We start from the raw sequence: 19074 nt of genomic DNA, 5'->3' as shown, positions 1-19074 counted from the left end.
AGCAGTTATCATGTTGTATTATAATTAACTCTGCGTGTCTGGATCTATCATCATGATCTGGAGATTTTTGAAAGTGAGGAGAATGTGTTATTCATTCTTTACTTTGTTTATAATAGATACCCAAAAGATGTCCATCAGAAACAAATGAATGAAATCCTCTTAACGGAAGTATACTCATGCATTCACTCATTCATATCGTTGGTCAACAGATGTTACTTGGAATATAGTTGGTGTCTTTTTGCAAAACATTTTCTCCTATCCATTCCTGAAAAGTAGAGAGTGGAGACCTTGGGGTCACTGGGAATCTTTCAAATGCATGACATCATGTAGTGGACAAGGGCAGAGAAGAAAAGACTAGAATACAACTTTTGATTAAAATTTTTGCTTATGGCTATCTCTGATGCTAAACTTAGAGCATGTGCTTCATGAAAGCTTGTTGAATGATTGATTAATTGATTGCAGTTAAAGTTCATTTTCTCTCAAAGCAGGTGATAATAATATCTGCTAAAAATTTCATCTTCCACAAAAACATTCTTATTAAGTTGTTTTGTCCTGGAGTTCCTGCTGGCTTAACGGAAATGAATCTGACTAGCATGCATGAGAATGCAGTTTCAATCCCTGGCCTTAATCAGTGGGTTGAGGATCCGGCGTTGCTGTGAGCTGTGGTGTAGGTCACAGATGTGGCTCGGATCTGGAATGGTTTGTGGCTGTGGTGTAGGCCAGCAACTACAGCTCTGATTGGACCCCTAGCCTGGGAACCTCCCATATGCCACGAGTGCAGCCCTAAAATTTAAAAAGACAAAAAAATATTTGTTTTGTCCTAAAAACTAACCCACACAAGAATGATGCCATTCCTCACTAAATTAAACCTTCAAAATTTCTCGTCTGATATTTATATTCTAAATATATATCCATCAAGATTATATTTATACAGTATTTGCTGATATTTGTGCACCTTTTTTTGAATGTGTGGATTTTCTCAAAATTAGAGAAAAACATTGTCTCTCTGAACTAAAAACTAGTATTTTTATGCTTGTGTAAACCAAGAATTTGATTAACTGGTTCTTTACCAGGACAGTGATCATTTACATTAACAATGACCACCCACAGGTAGTGCAAGCTTTGCGGCTCTTTCTACAGTCTCATCAGATGACAAAGTACATTTGGTGCCATGTTAGTCCCAAGCATGGATGACCACACTCAAAGGTTCTTAAGCTTTCACAGTTGGGAGAGACTTCAGGAATACTCTATTTCAAGTTCAATTGCAGAATCCCTTTCATCCCATTCTTCATAGCTAAAATCTATCTGGTTATAACCAGGGCAGAAACTGTCTTCCTCATGGACAGCGTACTCCATTTCTGAAGAATCTGATTCTTAGAATGCACTTACCTTTCCTAAGCCAAAATTAGATTCCCTGAACTTCAAACATTGATCCTGGCTCTAGCCTCCAGGGTTTCAAAGATCTAATCTAATCCTTCTTCAAATATTGAAAGGCAGCCATGGTTCCCTCTAGGTATTTTCCAGTACAGCCTGTAAACCTGACTAAATCTGTATCATCCTTTACGCACATACCTATTAACAATAAGGACATCAAGAAAGACCACTTCAAAGGCCTTGCTCATGTACACCTACCAGTATTTCTTCAAGTACCAGTTAAGTAAGCAAAGTGAATTGGTCATGACATCTCTTAAGAAACTCATGTTGGCTCTTAATGGTCACTGCCTACTTTGGGGTGCACATAAACAATCTGCTTAGTAATTAATTTGGAACTTGGCTCATTTTTGTTTCCAGAATCCTATTTCATTCTGCCACAATTCAGGTTCTGGGGACAGGGTGGGGGCAGGGGGAGATCTAAGTATCTGAAATGTAGGAAGGAGTAGATTTAACACAGGGAAGAGTTCCCGTTGTGGCACAGTGGAAACGAACCCGACTAGTATCTATGAGGATGCAGGTTCAATCCCTAGTCTCCTTTAGTGAGTCAAGGATCCGGCGTTGCCTTGAGCTGTAGTGTAGGTTGCACATGCAGTCCGGATACTGAGTTGCTGTGGCTATGGCATAGGCCAGCATCTATAGCTCCGATTTGACCCCTAGCCTTCAATATGCTGCAGAAGTGACCCTAAAAAGCAAAACAAAAAAAAAGAAAGCAAAAAAACCCAAAAAACAAAAAACCACCGCCAACAAACAACAACAAAAAACAGGGAATTGGTTACATAGAGGTAACAAGGTTCAGTGAACTAGGAGTGGTGAGGCAACACAGAGATTAACTTCTAGTCTAGAGAAGAAAAGACATGATACCAGCTCCATGAGTAGGGGCTCTCCAAAGGAAGATGGAGTTGGAACAGGAATGTAGAGCAGAAGTTGAAGCTACAGAGAAGACACAATTTGGGCCATTCCTAGAGATATCACCTGAGGCACAGAGAAACAGGGAAAATAACCTGGCTTCCCCGCCTCCTCCAGCCCTTTACTCTCCCACTGGGGTTTCCCACTGGCTGAACCCACTGGAGAATCAGCTGATGCAGATATCTGGGAAATGCAGCCATCAAGGGAGCCAGAACAGAGCAGAAGAAATGCAGAAATGGGCACAATTCTCCATGATTTTTCAAAGATCATGCACTTAAAGAAAATTCTGGTACTTTTGATGATTACCTAATTACAGCACTTATTTTATTACAGTTTGTTTTGGAGGTTACTCCTCTTACAAAAGTTTTGCCTAAATCTGAAGAAGTATGACATAACTGTGGTGCTATTGCTTCCATTTACCTCCACAGCATTTACCAGTTCACATGAGATGTGAATTTAATACAATTTGTCTGATTTTGGAAAAATAAATTATTTCCCCAAAATAGCTTGCCTTTTATCATCTCATCCCTTTTTTGATGTTCAATTTATGCTTAATCATGTTTGTACTGCATTTTTTGGTTTATAGTTGGTGATAATAAATAATTAACTGGAGTTAATTAGATCTAATTTTTCCTTCTTAGAGGGTTCACTTGACAATATCTGCACTTACTGGTTGTTTTTCTAACAATACATACTCAACTTTTATTGTTGTGAAGAATATAAAATGTATCCTAAAAGATGTTCCACTGACATTTAAATGATGTACATCAAAAGGTCTTTGATAGTAAATTTTTATTTTTTAAGTAATTCTCCTTTTTTGTTTGAGATTTTACTAAATGATTATTTATAAAGAATCCCTGGCACAAATGCTTTAGCATTTCAATAGCCAGGTAGCTTTATCAATCATCTGACTGAGTTTATGAATTTAACTGATCTTGCCCCAACAAAATGGCCAGTTTATCAGTAATTGGCAAAATTGAACAGCAATTCCTTCATTGTGTTGACTCAGGGTGCATACCCAGCTTTTCCTGACTGTCCAAAGTAATATTTTAATCAAGGACACCACACTGTTCCTCAAGTGGTGATGTTTAACAAATCGTGTTGTCCCATACAGCAAACACTGGCCACGGAAAACTACCAAAAACTTGAGATGTGGCCCTTCTGAACTGGCATGAGCCAATTCTTCCAAATCAGCATAAAATCCACCAAATTACAAAGACTTAATATGAAGAAAAAAATGCAAAACACCTGGTTTTACATCGATTATACGTTAAAATGACAATAGTCTGGATAGACAGCATTCAGTAAAATACTATCAAAATTAATGTCACCTGTTTTTTTTTTTTAATTTGCCCCTAGAAAATTTAGAAATATATATGTGGCGAGCATTTGTGGCTTTTTTTGTATTTCTTTTGGGCGGTGCTGGTTTAGCACAAATGAAGAAGTGACTGCTGAGACAGGACACAGCAACTAAAGGAGAAATCATCTCTCCTCCTAATTAGTTTTGTAATAGCAACAGATTTGATGTTAGACATTTAAAAGAGACAAGACTATTCTATTCTCTTCAGTTGAGCAAAACTCCCACTGTGGTTCCTAAGAGTTCTGCCTGAGTGAAACAAATGAGATTAGGTCCATGATGCTTACTTCATACTAAAACATTTTCTTTCCTGAAACTTTCTTAGCACACTGTTGGCTACCAGGCTGTAGAAGAGTAGAACCAACGGAGAAAGGATGAAAGAACAATAAAGGAACAATTTGAAAGTGTTGTTTTGAAACATGTAACTAGTGCTGTCAGCTGCTGGTTCTTTCCATTCTGTACATTTACATTTCCTGACTGTAGTTTAAGAACATTTCACTGCGTGTTACTATCAATCATCCTTAACCTAGAAGTGCACTGTACATTAGTAACAGTTAATTGGCATATTTAAAGAGCTGCTTAGTTTTGTTGTGAAGGTTTTGCATACAAATCTCTAACACCACACGCTTTGTTTGTTTCAATAACAAATACCCCTGTCTGCACCATTGCCACTTCTGTCAGTAGATGAATAGAGATGCAATCGGATTGAAAGACCCAGCACAAGAGATGACAGCCCAAATGATGTGTAGCGTGTGAGCAGGCTCTCCTTGCCCACCAAAAAGTGCCCATACAGAGGGGAGAACACAAAGACATGAAAAGAAGAGGCAAGAAGTTTCAGAAGGATGGTCAAGAAAGACAAAAGGAAAAATAAAACTGATTTTATAACCTTGCCTATACATTTTATATGCGTTAATGAGTTGAAAGGTAGGTCATTCAGCTGACATCTTGGCCTCTGCCATTTGTTCAATGTCAGGTTCACACTCAGCAAGTGTCCCAGAGCTCAAGGAGAGATATGCTACTCTTTGCTCCCCTAGGAGCTCAGCAGTTGAGCGGAACTTTGCCTCTTCCTTGGGTAGCAGAGCTGAAGTGGGAACAGGTTAACTACTGGAAAAAGAAGATAAAATGACATGAACTTCTTTCCAACTGTGAAGCCAATACAGCTATAATATACACCTTAAAGACAACCCACATTACATTTTGGGTGAACTCCTATATCTCCTAGACCTAGAGAGATAAATCTTTACCTGAGTCCCAACACTTCCTTTGCCACCTGCTGATAAATCAAAAGAGATCATATGGCCACTTATATGTGAATCGGTGTGTGGGTGTGGGTGTGTACTGTGAAGTAGATGAAGTGCCACTTATTCTTCTAGCCATAACTCTGAAATAGAATTTCCATAGAAGAAGCAATATAAATGGTTGTCCATATAGATTATTATCACAGTCTATAAAAACCCTATAAACTTCAAAATGTTTTAAATATCTTAATATCATTGATAGTAGTATTATTACAGATTAGAAATCATAGTGATACTATTGTTAGCACTAATAACATTTCAACTCTATTGACAGGATAAAGAAGAAGAAAATAACAGGTTGTATAGAAATAACCTGGAGAGAGTTAACCAATATTCATTTTTAATATTATTTCTTTGAGAAAATTCAAATCTGAGATACCAAAATAATATTTTACTTAGAACATCACTGAGATACATCATCATTAAGCAGGCTTTGCTACTTTTTCTGTGGGCTAACCCAGCTATAGCATTTCTCAGCACTTGGAATGTATCAGCACATCCTGCAAACGTAGGAGTGGTCTGAGCATGTGTCCTTCATAGATTCCCATGTACTGCATCTGCCTTGTAAGGAAAAAGTAGGAAAGCTGAAATATTATTATCTCAAATATCAGAAAATGTGAAGAGGGGAACCTCTCTTTCTCAGTAAAACTATCAGGAAGATTTTCCCATCTGTTCTAAGTTTCTAACATTGAACTCTTCAGTTGAGGTCCACAGTCTTTCATGATTCACTGTAAATGTCTAAATGGACGTTTTGCCATCATGAACTTAAAACTAAAAAGCCAGAATTCCTGGTGTTATTAAGGCTCTCTTTCCAGTGAAGCTTATCCAGATCTGTTGGGACCTAGATGTCCCATCCAGGCTGACAGTGGGGCAGCATGAGCCTCCTTGTCACCAAACCTGTTCAATTCAGGACTTCATTCCATTTTTTCTCCTGGATAATATTTCCAAGATGAATGTATTCCTTTCATTCCACAACCATCATGAAAAACTCCCAGAATAATGGTTAATGCATAACTAGATGACGGCTATAACCTCATTGTGGGCAGATCCTTTGTCTCTATTTTAAATCATTTTACATGATGAAATTATGAACTCCAGGGTGGTGCTTCTCATAGACACAGAAAACGAACTTATAGTTGCCAAAAAGGAAATGGGGTGGGGGAAGGATAAATTAGGAGTTTGGGATTAGCAGACACACACCACTAAATATAAAACAAACAACAAGGACTTAGTATATTGTATAGAGAACTATAGTCACCATCCTACATAAACCATAATGGAAAAGATTATGAAAAAGAATATATATATCTGAATCACTTCACTATACGCCTAAAACTAACATTGTAAATCAACTATACTTCAATTAAAAAGTAAATAAAAATAAAGGGGTGCTTCTTAAACTATGTGTGGTAGTTAACACAATTTTTATTTCCTTCCAATCATTATGGACTGAAACTTTGGTAAACTGAAACAAAATTAATTTCAAGAAAAGTGATCACATGCTTGGATGTTACAGCTATGTCAAACTGCTGTGGAAGTTTCTAAATGCTGACACTCAATTTCTGTATTTGTCCCATCATAGACTTTTACCGGTTTGGTCACAAAGAGTCAGTCTTCAGACCACTCTGAAGTGGCACCACTCTTCTTTATCCTAGGCTTGCCATTTACACAATTCTAGATCAACTACCAAAAGTAAATATAAAACCAAACTATCTGTTCAGATGAGTTGCATCTAGAAAATACCTGAAAAGCTCTTTTTTTCCCATTAATTAATCTTTGATTATAAAGCACTTTAGAATTCCATAGCTGTTAGATAAAAATCTAAAGATAATATAAGATCAAAATGTATACATGTATGGGTGACTGGGTCACCTTGCTGTGCAGGAGAACATTGACAGAATACTGTAAACCAGTTATAATGGAAAAAAATAAAAATCATTATTTAAAAAAGATAATATAAGATCAAATATTAAAGAAAACAATCAAAGGTTTTATGGCAAAGAAGTAACAATACCATGATCAAAGTGCGAGGAGGCAGGAGGATATGTGAAAATATAGTGGCCATGGAAGTCATATAAAGAAGCAGAGAAACAACAGCAAAAAAAACCCATCCAAGCTCATTTTCAACATTTTTCAAGAATGTTCTGCAAAGGGGACATAGAAACTGTATGCAAGATATTATCACCAAGATGGCCAAATTCAGAACTGAAAGGCAACAGAGAAAAATAACTTATTCAATAATAAGTTCTTCTGTGAACTCTCCCTTTATAGCTAGTCAGTTTTGAAAAAGTCATCAAACTATGTATTTTGTGTTATATAACCAAAACAACCAGATGAATTCTTGAAATTTCAAACATATTGACTGGTATCAATAGGCTGTAGAGACCCAAAGAGACATCTCAGTGCAATGCTTGCCCTCCAGCTGTTCCTGGGCGTACAGTACTATTTGTTTTATGGACTAAGATGCAGAGACAGCAGTACCCTCATCCCTAGGCTCAAAGAGTCAAAATAATCCCCTTTCTTCTGGGTTCCACTGCTTGAGCCAGATTACTTTTCATACTGTTTCTTCATATACTTTGCAACACGATCACATCGCATTTTTCTTCAAAACTCTGGCAGATTGTTTGGGCTAGAGATAGATGGAGACAAGAGGCACCATCTGGTGCAAGATCTTTATTCCTTGTTAACACTACAAGAGTTCTGGTATTTTACATGGTTCAGGCAGTAGCAAAGATTTTTTTCTTTTTAATGTATAGATTATGAAGGTGTAAAATGATCAAGTGTGGTACTAGTACTATCTAATCATATCACTGATTTCCTTGGTGTAGAGTTGGATTTTTGTTTGGGGATTTTTTTTCTTTTCTTTTCCAATTCAGACAACCAGTGGCATATGGTTTCATGATTCACAAAGATGGTCCTTGACTATAGATTTGACGATCTCAACATAACTTCCAGGCTTGCCAGAGCTGTGTTACAGCAGAGAGAGCAAATAGCTCTTGATATTTCTCCTCTGATGAGTAAGCTCCAGAATCACAGGTTTAAATTTGATCTAGGATTGAAAGAAAAGGAGCTATGTCCTCCCATGCCAGCATCCATGCTTTTCTTTGTCAGAGATGAGTGTCTCTATCTGTATCACTGACCCATGGCTTCAGGGACCAAAAGCTCAAATAGTACCCAGGTGAATCCTGTTGACTCAGACTGAATACACATTTTTGCTCTTTTCCATACCTTTCTATTCTTTGGAATTCTAAGCACTTCCTGAAATATAGCCATTGTTCTAAAAATCTGTTGACTGTTTAATAGAAAAAAATTTCACCTTACACACACAATTAAAGTCACTATTTTCTAATAAAATAGGCTAAGAGTTGGGAGCCAGGAGGTTTCACTGATGATGCTAAGCTAACTCACAGCTACCTTGTGAGGATAAGTGAAAAAATGAAGTGGAATAGTGCTTTGGAAACAAACTAAAACACCAAAAAAAAATGTGGCTTGTACAAGTTAATCATGGCTATGATTTAAGAATAAAGTGAAAGGAAGGCTTCACCTGTTGATCCCTTATTTCAGAAAGTTACTTGGAGTTACTGCTGTTGTAATGTGTTGCCAAAAATTTGAAGTATTTCCCTCAAGTGTGGCCCTAAAAAGCGAAAAAAGAAAAGAAAAGAAAATTGATCTGTCCAATGAACAGAATAATTCCAGCTTAATCTCTGTGAGCTGCTCTGCCATCACCCTGTATACATCTGATCCTCATTTGCTCGACTCCTCTCAGCTATTTCTGGTGCGCTTGTTAATCCCCAGTTACGCTCTCATGTCTCTCTCATGCTTCCTCCGTATACTTTCTTACCTCAAGGCTCACCTTTATACACAGTTTTCTGGGCCCATGAATTATGACTTTTTATTATCCTGATTCCTCTGCCCACCTGTCCTTGCCATCCACCACCCTGTCACTGAAAGCCTCCTTCTTTGATATCCTAAAATGGTGCATATATCAGTGGGATGACTTGAAACAAAGAAAGAAAAGAAGAAATAACAGAACATATCTAAGAAGAAGAGGGTGCTATGTTGAAGCAAAAAGATGTTAATATGACAGCAGATGGTGTAGATAAACTCAGTATTAATATGGTCAACTTCGTGCATTTGCCACATGGTTGCAATTGCAAACCATATATACAAAACCCAGAAGTGCAACAAGCTTTGCAGGTGGTTATTCATTAATACTCTGTAGTCAAGAGCTTTGCCCCAATCAATTCCATTTATATTTGTCCAAGAGGCAGAGTAGCTCACAAGGTTTAGGTCATTTTTCTTAAAAGCTGATGATTTGTGAGAAGTCTTATTTTTATGTTAACAGTAAACAATCTCCTTCAAAGTTCAAAGGAGAAATATATGTACACTCCTCACACCCCTCAGATTCCGTTTTGTAATAGGACACTGCGTCTTCTTGGACAGATGCCCAAAATGAAAAAGATCACTGTGTCTTGATAAAGTAGGAGAAAGCAATCTCCTTGTGGCAGCTTACTTATTCACTGTGTATACTGGAGGTAAAACAGAGGGTGGCGTCTGGTGAGTGGCCAACATCAGTGTGCTTTAAATTGTAATAACTTTTGAAATCCTGGCTTGGGAGATAAATCTGAAGCTAGGCACAAATTTAGGCTCCAAGTTGCTGTCAATAAATAGATCATACCCAAATCTCCAATGGTTCCCAAGTGAATATAAAATAAAGGCCACACTTATCAAATTGACATTTAGAGCTCTCCACAATCTGATAGCAACCTATCTTTCCAACATTTTGACTGCTATTTTCATTCACTAACCCTCAGTTCCCTGTAGAAAAATCTATTCACAGTTACTCTAAAACTTCATATGGATTCTAGATTCTACAATTTTGCTTATGTATATCCCTTTTTGAGACGGCCACTTCCTTACTTCCCAACAACCACATCTTCCCTTTAGACCCATCCTAAAGACTCACACTGTGTTTTCTTCTCACTTGCTTCAAACTATGATGGATTCCCTCTCTGTACTGAACACCTGAAGAAGTGATCTCCCACACTACTCATGAGGCCTTTATTAGGGCTCTCTTTGGTTGCTAGTTTAACATTTTTTTTTTCATACGTCTTGTCCTCTCCACCAAATCTGCTGTGCCTGGTGCTGTGATTAAGTTCCAGAGTATAAGTTCCTTGGAGGCAATCACTCCTTTCTTTGTGCAGGCTTCACAAAGCTTAGAAAAGGCACTCATTTATATTTGTCTATGGATCACTTTATTGAATTCTTGCATCTTAACTATAAGTGCATAATCAATGTTAAGCGTTCAACTCCAAATTTCTCCAACTGTGGAGACTTTTGCCAAATTGAGGCTGACTTTATAAAAGCATATTGCTCGGCATTTCATGTAAGCCTGAGATAACACCCTAAAATCAAAGATAGAAAAATACAGATTGAAAGCCTAAGAAATAGAGATAAAATTAAAAATTCCCTTTAAAAATCTGCAGTAATATGCTCTGGTTTTTTAAGATATCTTTTCAATACAACTAATAGTCTGACCATCAACAAAGGACTACATGAGTTTTGTTAAAAACAAGAGATCCCTGGGAGTTCCCACTGTGGCTCAGTGGGTTACAAACTGGACTAGGATTCATGAGGATGCAGGATGGATCCCTGGCCTCACTCAGTGGATTAAGGATCCTGCATTGCTGTGTCTGTGGCATAGGCCAGCAGCTGCGGTTCCAATTCAACTCCTAGCCTGGAGACTTCCGTATCCTGCAGGTGCAGCCATAAAAAGCAAAATAAATAAATAAACACAATTTTTTAAAATAAATAAATAAAATGAGAGATCTGCAGGATGGACCCCATTAGGTATTGACAGCAAAAATAAAATATGCAAACTAAATTGTGTTGAAAATGCTGAGACAAACCTGGCTGGTTTACTCTTAGCTAAGCTCTGAAAGAAGCACTCTACTGAATAACCTAGGACAATGGAGCTATCTAAAAGGAATTTGGGAAAGTAAATCAGGGAAGATGACAATGTCTAGAAAAATAAATGTAGTAACAAAGAAAAATTTTACACTAGCTGCAATGTGATGATAACTACTCAGGACTCCCGCACAAACTTTTTATGCCAAAGTAACCATTCCGTAGAACCAAAGAACGTTAAATTCAAACAACCAAGTGGACTGACTTCTATCAGTTAATTGGCTGGTCAACTGAACTGATTATATTTAAGCAAAAAACCCTCATAATTTAAAGTGACCTCAATATTTAAAGAGTATATAGCTGTAAAAAAAAGCATCTTCTAAGTTTAAAGTAGCATATACAATGTGCTGCCACCAAAGGCGTGTGCTCCTTTCCAGAGTGTCAAGTTGTTACTGAAAAGTGACTATTCAGCCAGGAACTCCATTTCCCAGCCCCTTGCCTTTAGGTGAGGCCATCTCACTACTTTTCATCAAAGAAAAATGAGACTAAGTGGGATGGACTATTTGGGGATAAAATAGTTAAAAAGCATCTGTGCCTTGACCATGACCTCTCTTCCCCTCTCTGCTCAGGCTCTTCTCCTTTACCTGCTCTCACCACTGCTGCAGTTTGGTCCCTATGTTTGGAAAGAGATTTTGTCATAAGCTAAGAGTATTAGTAAGCTCAGGGCGCTATAACAAACAAACAAAACAAAAAATCATAGGCTGGGTAGCTTAAGCAACAGACATTTATTTATCACAGTTCTGGAAGTTGGGAAGTCCAAGATCAAGGTGCCCACAGATTTAGCTATTGGCAAAAGTCTTCCTGGCCTGCAGGAGGCGAACATCTTGCTGTATACTCATGTGGTGGAGAAAGGAACTTCCTCCTATTAGAAGGACACTAATCCCATCACGGGAGCTCCACCCTCAGGACCTCATCTCAACCAAACCACCTCTGACAAACCCCACCAAATAATGCCTCCTAACACCATCATGTTGGGGGTTAGGACCTCGATATATGAACTGGGTTGGGGGGGACAAAAATACTCAGTTTGTAAGAGTAAGATTTCTATTCTCCAGTCTGATATTTATTAATTTCTATTTACATATTCGATCTTAAGAAGAGGCTTAGAAAAAGGTCCAAGTATTTGGGGGAAAATGGGACCACTGTCCATGCCTGTAATTCAACATTTGGCTATAAGAAAAATGATAATGATAAAAAGTGAACAGTTCTGTTTACTTTTGTGTGTGTGTGTGTGTGTGACTCTTTGTCTTTTCTACTGTCGCACCCACAGCATACGGAGGTTCCCAGGAGAGGGGCCTGATCGAAGCCTATGTATGCCACAGCAACTTGGGATCCAAGTCTCATCTGCAACCTACACCGCAGCTCAAGGCAACGCCGGATCCTTAACCCACTGAGCAAGGACAGGGATCAAACCCGAAACCTCATGGTTCCCAGTTGTATTCATTAACCACCAAGCCACGACGGGAACTTTTCTGCTTACTTTTTAGAAAGAGCTTCTTTGGAGTTCCCGTCGTGGTGCAGTGGTTAACGAATCCGACTAGCAACCATGAGGTTGAGGGTTTGGTCCCTGGCCTTGCTCAGTGGGTTAAGGATCCAGCGTTGCCATGAGCTGCGGTGAAGGTTGCAGACGCATCTCGGATCCCGCGTTGCTGTGGCTCTGGCTCAGGCTGGCAGCTACAGCTGCGATTCGACCCCTAGCCTGGGGACCTCCATATGCTGCAGCAGCGGCCCAAGAAATAGCAAAAAAGACAAAAATATAAAAAAAATAAAAAGAGCTGCTTTATAACCATTTGTTAAAAATAAATATCACGTTCTAAAGGCTTTTTGTTTTAATATTTCAAAAGGAAAAAAAACTTTCTTTCAATTAAAACTGAACTAGTCAGAGCTGAAGAAATCTCTCTAAAATTATGTTTAAGGCTGTTGCAGTTGAAGACCCTCCTCCAACCCCCTCCAAGGTATTCACTGGTAAGGCCTCCAGGCCAGTACTGTAGCCTAATGTGAAAGTGAACTGATTCAAACCATGGTCTACCCAAGTAAGTCCCCTGCAGAGCCCCTACTCATTGTAAAGAACTACATTGTCTTCCTAATCATCTAAATTAGAATGAACTTAGATGAGCTCTTATCTGCATCATAGTCTTGTGGAACTGGCAACATTACCCAGAAGCTGACCAAGAAAAACAGAAAATAAGGTCCTGTGAACTGCAACACAGTGAGACAAACCCTAAGTGTCCCTAAGATGTTAGAAATAAGACACACTTTACCTAACTGTCCTACAGTTTCTTTCACTGTTAGCTAACTAGCATTTACAAAGTTAAATGAGAAGTAGCTCAAGCAAAAATCCCATTATTAAAAAAATAATAATTTAAGAACTACTTTCCCTTGGTTTAAACCAATTTTCTCATTTTCCCCCAACTTAGGTTGTTATTTGGGATTTCCAAATATAATAGCGTTTCTTACCATTCTTAATTGCACCATAATGGGTGTTAAGCATAGAAGTGTGTGCAAACAGACTCGACTTTTCTAGTCTTTGACTGTTCCTTGCCTCTGGCCTCTGTCAGAGAGGCTTGCTAACTGCATCTCAGGGGAGCAATCACACGGCTTGACTCAGCCTGTGGCTCTGACTATTGGGACTTCCTGAAGTCACAACCACTTTGGCGTCCAGAACTGGGGCACGGTGTGTCTACTCTTCATAAAATCCAGAGATTGCAAGGGAAGTGTGAAATGTGAGAGGTGATTAGGGATGCACCTCAAATGGTATCAAGGGAGCCAGTTAGCAATGCAAAATATGAGATAATATAAACATAACATTCACTGCCAGTTGATCACTTATGTGAGCACCACAAAAAGCAAAATACAACAGAAAAAAAAAAAAGGAGATGAGCAACAAACACAAGATTTTCTCAAAGATAATTTTGCATAAAAGTTCAATTTCATGGGGAAAAGATGCATAATAAAGTGACGTGGGATGATATGCCAGATATGCCAGAAAAATGTGATGAGTCTATTTGTCTTTCTGGAACTTGCTTGGTATTAATCATTCCTAATGGGTGTACCCAGTCCTTTTCATACATCTCCCCTTCCTTTCTTGTATGTTATTGATTGAGAGAATTTAAAGTTGGAAGATGCAATTATTTTGGCTGTATTTAACCTTCCTTTGTGATTACAATAGAACGATTCCATTTTCACTAGTAAGAAGCCAAAGTAATTTTAATTCAGGAATTTCTCTTTTAATTATTAGTTTTTAAGGAACACAGCATCCTGCCTAGCAGAGGGTCCTTTCTTCCTCAGTATTCTGGCGTAGCTACCCTCCTGTCAGCCTAGGCTTTCAGAGAGAGGAGAAAAAAAATTTCATAAAAGCCTTGGCCTAATTAACAAGAATGAACTAGATTTTATGATGAACAATTTATAGGCAGTTAATAGAGCTCATACACGGTAGCCAGGAGCTAGATAATTTATCATAAAAGGAATCTCAGTTACACTCCTAATCCTCATTCTCTTGATACTGCAACCAACTGCATTCACAATTGCCACTTTTATAAGCTTTGATTTACTGACAAATGATGCTGCATTTTATAGTCAAAATGAAACTTATAAATGCAGTAAATACTTGTATCTCTGCCCATATGCCTCAACTTCTTTGCCAAACAATTTACTCTTCTACATTGTTATCTCTGGATAAAAATAAGTTTTCAAAGATCTCCTAAGGATTCTTCATACTAGCACAAATGATAATAAAAATAATAGCAAATTGTTTATTAACCATCCTAAGTATTTGTTGAAAAGAACCTGATTTATCCCTAAAAGAATAATGTAGCTATTATAACGAGTACTTTTCAGAATTAGGAATAAGATAAAATAGGAAATATCCAAATGTAATTTTTTGGCCACACCCATGGCATGCAGAAGTTCCCAGGTCAGGGACTGCACCCATGTCACAGCTGTAACCAGAGCTATAGCAGTGACAATGCCAGATCCTTAACCTGATGCTCCAAAGGGAACTCCCCCAAATGTAATGTTTTAAAGGACAGAATTTAAAGTAGGTGAGACCCAGGAAATCACGGTGTCTCCTCTCACTTGGTGTCTTACTGCTATTTCTGTTTCAACATTATAACAAAACACGCACATTGGGTAAGCAGATCTGGGTGACTATGCATACAATAGATCAGCTACATTTTGTTTATCCATTGATCTACAGAGGGGTTCTTGAAGTTCTCAAATTAGATGACACTTCCCCCAGGAAGCTTCCCCTGACTGAAGCTTCCCCCTTCTAGTTGCCTTCTTACCATCTATTCTTTCTCTTACCACAAACACACATAAAACTGGGTTGTAATTACCTGCTAAGTGTTCTATCCCCACACTGGACTTCAGGACAGTAAGGACCACCATAGGCTCACACTGGAGTCAAGTATAATGCCTGAGACATAAAGCATTTCTGAAGGAATGATGTTCTTGGTTTCCAGAGCCTGTTAATTTAAGTGAGAATAAATCATTCTAGTTGTATGATTCAGTAATAACTTTGGTGACTAAAACTGACAGTGAATAAGTCTATATTTTAAAAAGTAGAAGAGTCAAAAGTCATGACTTTCTCTACTCCTTTCTTATGACCAGCATTATAAGTACTTTTAAACATTATGCTTTGTATTTTCTGCATTTTAAAGGGGACATGTTACAATTCAAAAAGTGATAGAAAAAATAACAAAAATAAGAAATGACTGTAATAAAAGTCCAGGAGGGAAGGTCAGAGAAATACGATTGTTTGACCTGAAACAGATGTGCTAAATACTACATTAATCAAGGTCTCTGGGGACACAAAGAAAGTACTGCCTGTTTCTTGAAGGGACAGAAGTCAGGGGCCATTGCAAAGTTGTTTAGGCCACCAAAAGTAACAGCTTCCTGACCTAGCAAGCTAAAATGTGAGATTATGTGTCTATGGGTCCACTCAACAGACCATTTTTCAAATGATTAGGAATTTAGTTCTTCCTGCCAGACAGCCAGTTTTTATATGGCTGGTCAAAGTACAGGCATGTAGTCAATTACGGTTTATCATCAACTATTCCCAAATATCAAATATACCTCTCTTTCACTCAAGGTTTCTCATCGTCTATCAAAAGATTATGAAGATAGCTCCTATTATTTTTTAAGGCAGACATTTTTCTAGCAAAAAAAAAAAAAAAAAACTAAAGGGAAGTGATCCTTTTCCCTCTCAGATTCTCCCTATCACTCCTGAGAGGCTGAGGTTCAAATAGCTGTTGCAGAAGGCAGATCCATGGCTACCAAATCACCCTCAAGAAGATAGCATCCTCGGCACACTGGGGATAGCTAGCAGGAGGATGCTGCTGAAAATATGTTAGTACCCTGACACCTTTTCCAATTTCATCCCTGTCATGGACGTGCAGAGACCCAGTGCAGACCTCTACTGAGGTTACCAGTCCAGCAAGGCTGTGCCAACCTGTGATACCTACGAGAGATGGAACCAACAGTCTTTCTGCCCTGAGTCAAAATAAAGCCTAAAATGCTACCTTTTATGATTCTGAATGTCAACTAAAAATAACAGAGGTGGTTAGTTCAGACCTACAATTCACCTTGGAGATTTTTCCTAATTGTACATATCCTCCAACATGTCTTTTTTCCAAATGGAATCGGTCACTGACATGTGGATATGCGCCTAATAGCAAAATAAAAATATTCCCTGCCTGAAGCATTATAATAAAGTTGTCTTTTGTCATTTCATTGTCTCAGAACATTTAATCAATTGACGTGACATCTGTGGCAGGTCAAAAGGAACCACCTCTATTAATTTATAATTGCAATAGTCATTAACTTATTGATAGCTTTCTCATTACTTTAACTTATTTTTATCAGTTTCAGTTGTTTAAATGTTTTTAAACTGTAAAGACTCTTGGGAGTCAAGGATAAAAACTGATACACTTTTTAATCCTGTGTTCCCATTTTTTAAAAATCCAGCTGCAAGGAAAATCCTAAAGTGGATACATTTATCTGCAAAAAAAAGCTGGCTTCCCACTTAGGAAGGTTTCCTATTGTTTACCTAATTTTAAGAGCCTAAGATGCTCCTCCAAGAAAATTCTCACCTAAGTTTTATATTAAATGAAATTTTGAAAGTGTATTTAATTCTTCTAAGAACCAGGTACATAGTAAAGCCCCAAATTTACAATTTACAGCTCCCTTCTTTTTCCAGCTCAGGAAAGGATTCCTTATCAGTTATTTCCAAATGCATGAGAACATCAATCAATAATTTTCTTCTTCCTATAGTACTATCTCTTCTCTAGTTATAAAATAAAAGCCTTGTCTCCTTATTAAAGAAGGAGTGTGTGTGTGTGTGTGTGTGTGTGTGTGTGTGTGTGTGTGTGTGTATTTACATGGTGAATGAGAAATGAAGTGAAATGAAAGAATACAAATACTTCCCAGGATGCTGAATGAGACAAAGTAAGTAGTTAACTCACTGTGCCTACAAATAAAATCAAATCTTTTGTCCTTCTACTCCCTCCTCCATGTCCCCAGAACCCTTTACCAACCTGACTCCTGGCAGAAGCCAGCTCCCCTGTCTTTATCTTCCTGAGTTTACAACAGGATTCTGATGACCCTATCTTCATTTTGGCAGCAGAGAGCTAAGTACTTTACTGACAAGGCTTGTCCCAGACAGACAATGGGAAGCAGATAACTGTTAAAAGTGCTTAATTCCAAACATGGGAATGAATTAGCTAAACTGCTTTGGTAATGATTTTCCTCAGTAACAAATACCAGGAGGAAAAGCATTCCTTAGCACAATGGTGTGTACATAACAACTGGTTGGGTTCATTTACTCAAAATGCTTTGCATAAGTTGTGATAAATAGTCTACATTTTTTTCTGATATTGTCTCCATCTTACTGTGAATTTTAGGTCTTAAACAAAGACGATGTTTTAAATATTTGAGGACATACCAGACAGGCATTCTCCACCCTATTACCAAGAATATTACAAATACTAGCTAACTTGGGGAGTATGCATCCCATATTTCCTTCCCACCAAGCTTAGAAAATGTCTGTGCATATATGCATTTGCATGCAAATTTTCTTACTGAACATAAGCATACTCACAAAACCAAAGTCACTCTTTATTTGTGCAGCTAGCAAGTCTGTTAGACGAGGGACTAAACTGCATGTATAGTTCATGGCCTCTCTGAATGGCACGCCCTCTTTACAGAATGTGGGCCACTCATCTAGACATCCTGGTATTTTGACATAAGCCCTGTCAGATAGAAGATTCCATGCTACCAGATACACTTCTTTTGAAAATGTCATCCAGGGTAGAAATTGATTTTCTGCCTCAAATGCAGCTGCTGGTCTGAGAAACCTCCTATCCTATTAAAAGTGTCCCTGTTCCACCTCCATCTAGACGCAGGCCACATGATGACACTGACATATTTGTAGGAATGCAAAATTCTCACTGACTCATTCATTCATTCAACAATTTGCACAAATAACCATTTAATTGCTAGAGATGTGGCAATGAACAAGATAGTCAAGGTCCGTACTCCCATGGAACTACTTTCTCTGATTTCATATAGTGTATTCTTATGAAAAAAAATAATATGAAACACGGTAATTTGCTAGAGAAAGATTATTTTGGACTGGACGGTCAAAGAAACTCTCTCCCAAGGCTGTGATATTTAAGCAAATCATACATAACTACAGATATTAAATAACCTAGTAGCAAGGACACAGGATTTGAAGACAGAAGATTCAAGTTCTAATTTCTTCTTTTTAATAATGATTTTTATTTTTTCCATTATAGCTGGTTTACATGTTCTGTCAATTTTCTGCTGTTCAGCAAGGTGACCCAGTTACACATACATGTATATACTCTTTTTTCTCTAATTTCCTAAAAGTCTTTAGGCAAGTTCCTGAAAGCCTTCTACCTTTTAGCAAAGTATTGGTATCCCACTAGGGCAGGCCATCTTTCATTTTCTCTAAAAGGGTTGAGCCTAGCTCAATTTGATGAGTTTTTTCATTATGATATTTATATTATGACTAAAACCCACTACATCTATTTTTGGGGTTTTTTTGTTTTTTCATGGCCCCCACTCACAACATATGGAAGTTCCTGGGCCAGG

The 19074-nt window shown here is 38.0% G+C and overlaps 1 long non-coding RNA gene across 4 annotated transcripts in view; it reads right to left on the bottom strand.

Annotated features, from left to right (window-relative positions):
* LOC102159394 overlaps nt 1-19074 on the bottom strand; it is a 335205-nt gene that overhangs the window by 205423 nt on the left and 110708 nt on the right. For 2 of the 4 annotated variants that reach the window (XR_002341807.1, XR_002341808.1), the window contains exons 4-5: nt 15297-15425; nt 8540-8629 (exon numbers count right to left, since the gene is read on the bottom strand). The exons of 1 other annotated variant lie outside the window; for it this stretch is intronic. This is a non-coding gene — a long non-coding RNA (uncharacterized LOC102159394). The remainder of the gene's footprint in view (nt 1-8539; nt 8630-15296; nt 15426-19074) is intronic. One more of the 4 variants, XR_002341809.1, reaches the window with a different exon arrangement.

Source organism: Sus scrofa, chromosome 2 (assembly GCF_000003025.6).
Source record: "Sus scrofa isolate TJ Tabasco breed Duroc chromosome 2, Sscrofa11.1, whole genome shotgun sequence".
NCBI classification, from domain to species: Eukaryota; Metazoa; Chordata; class Mammalia; order Artiodactyla; family Suidae; genus Sus; species Sus scrofa.
This window is presented reverse-complemented; position numbering and strand designations above follow the sequence as displayed.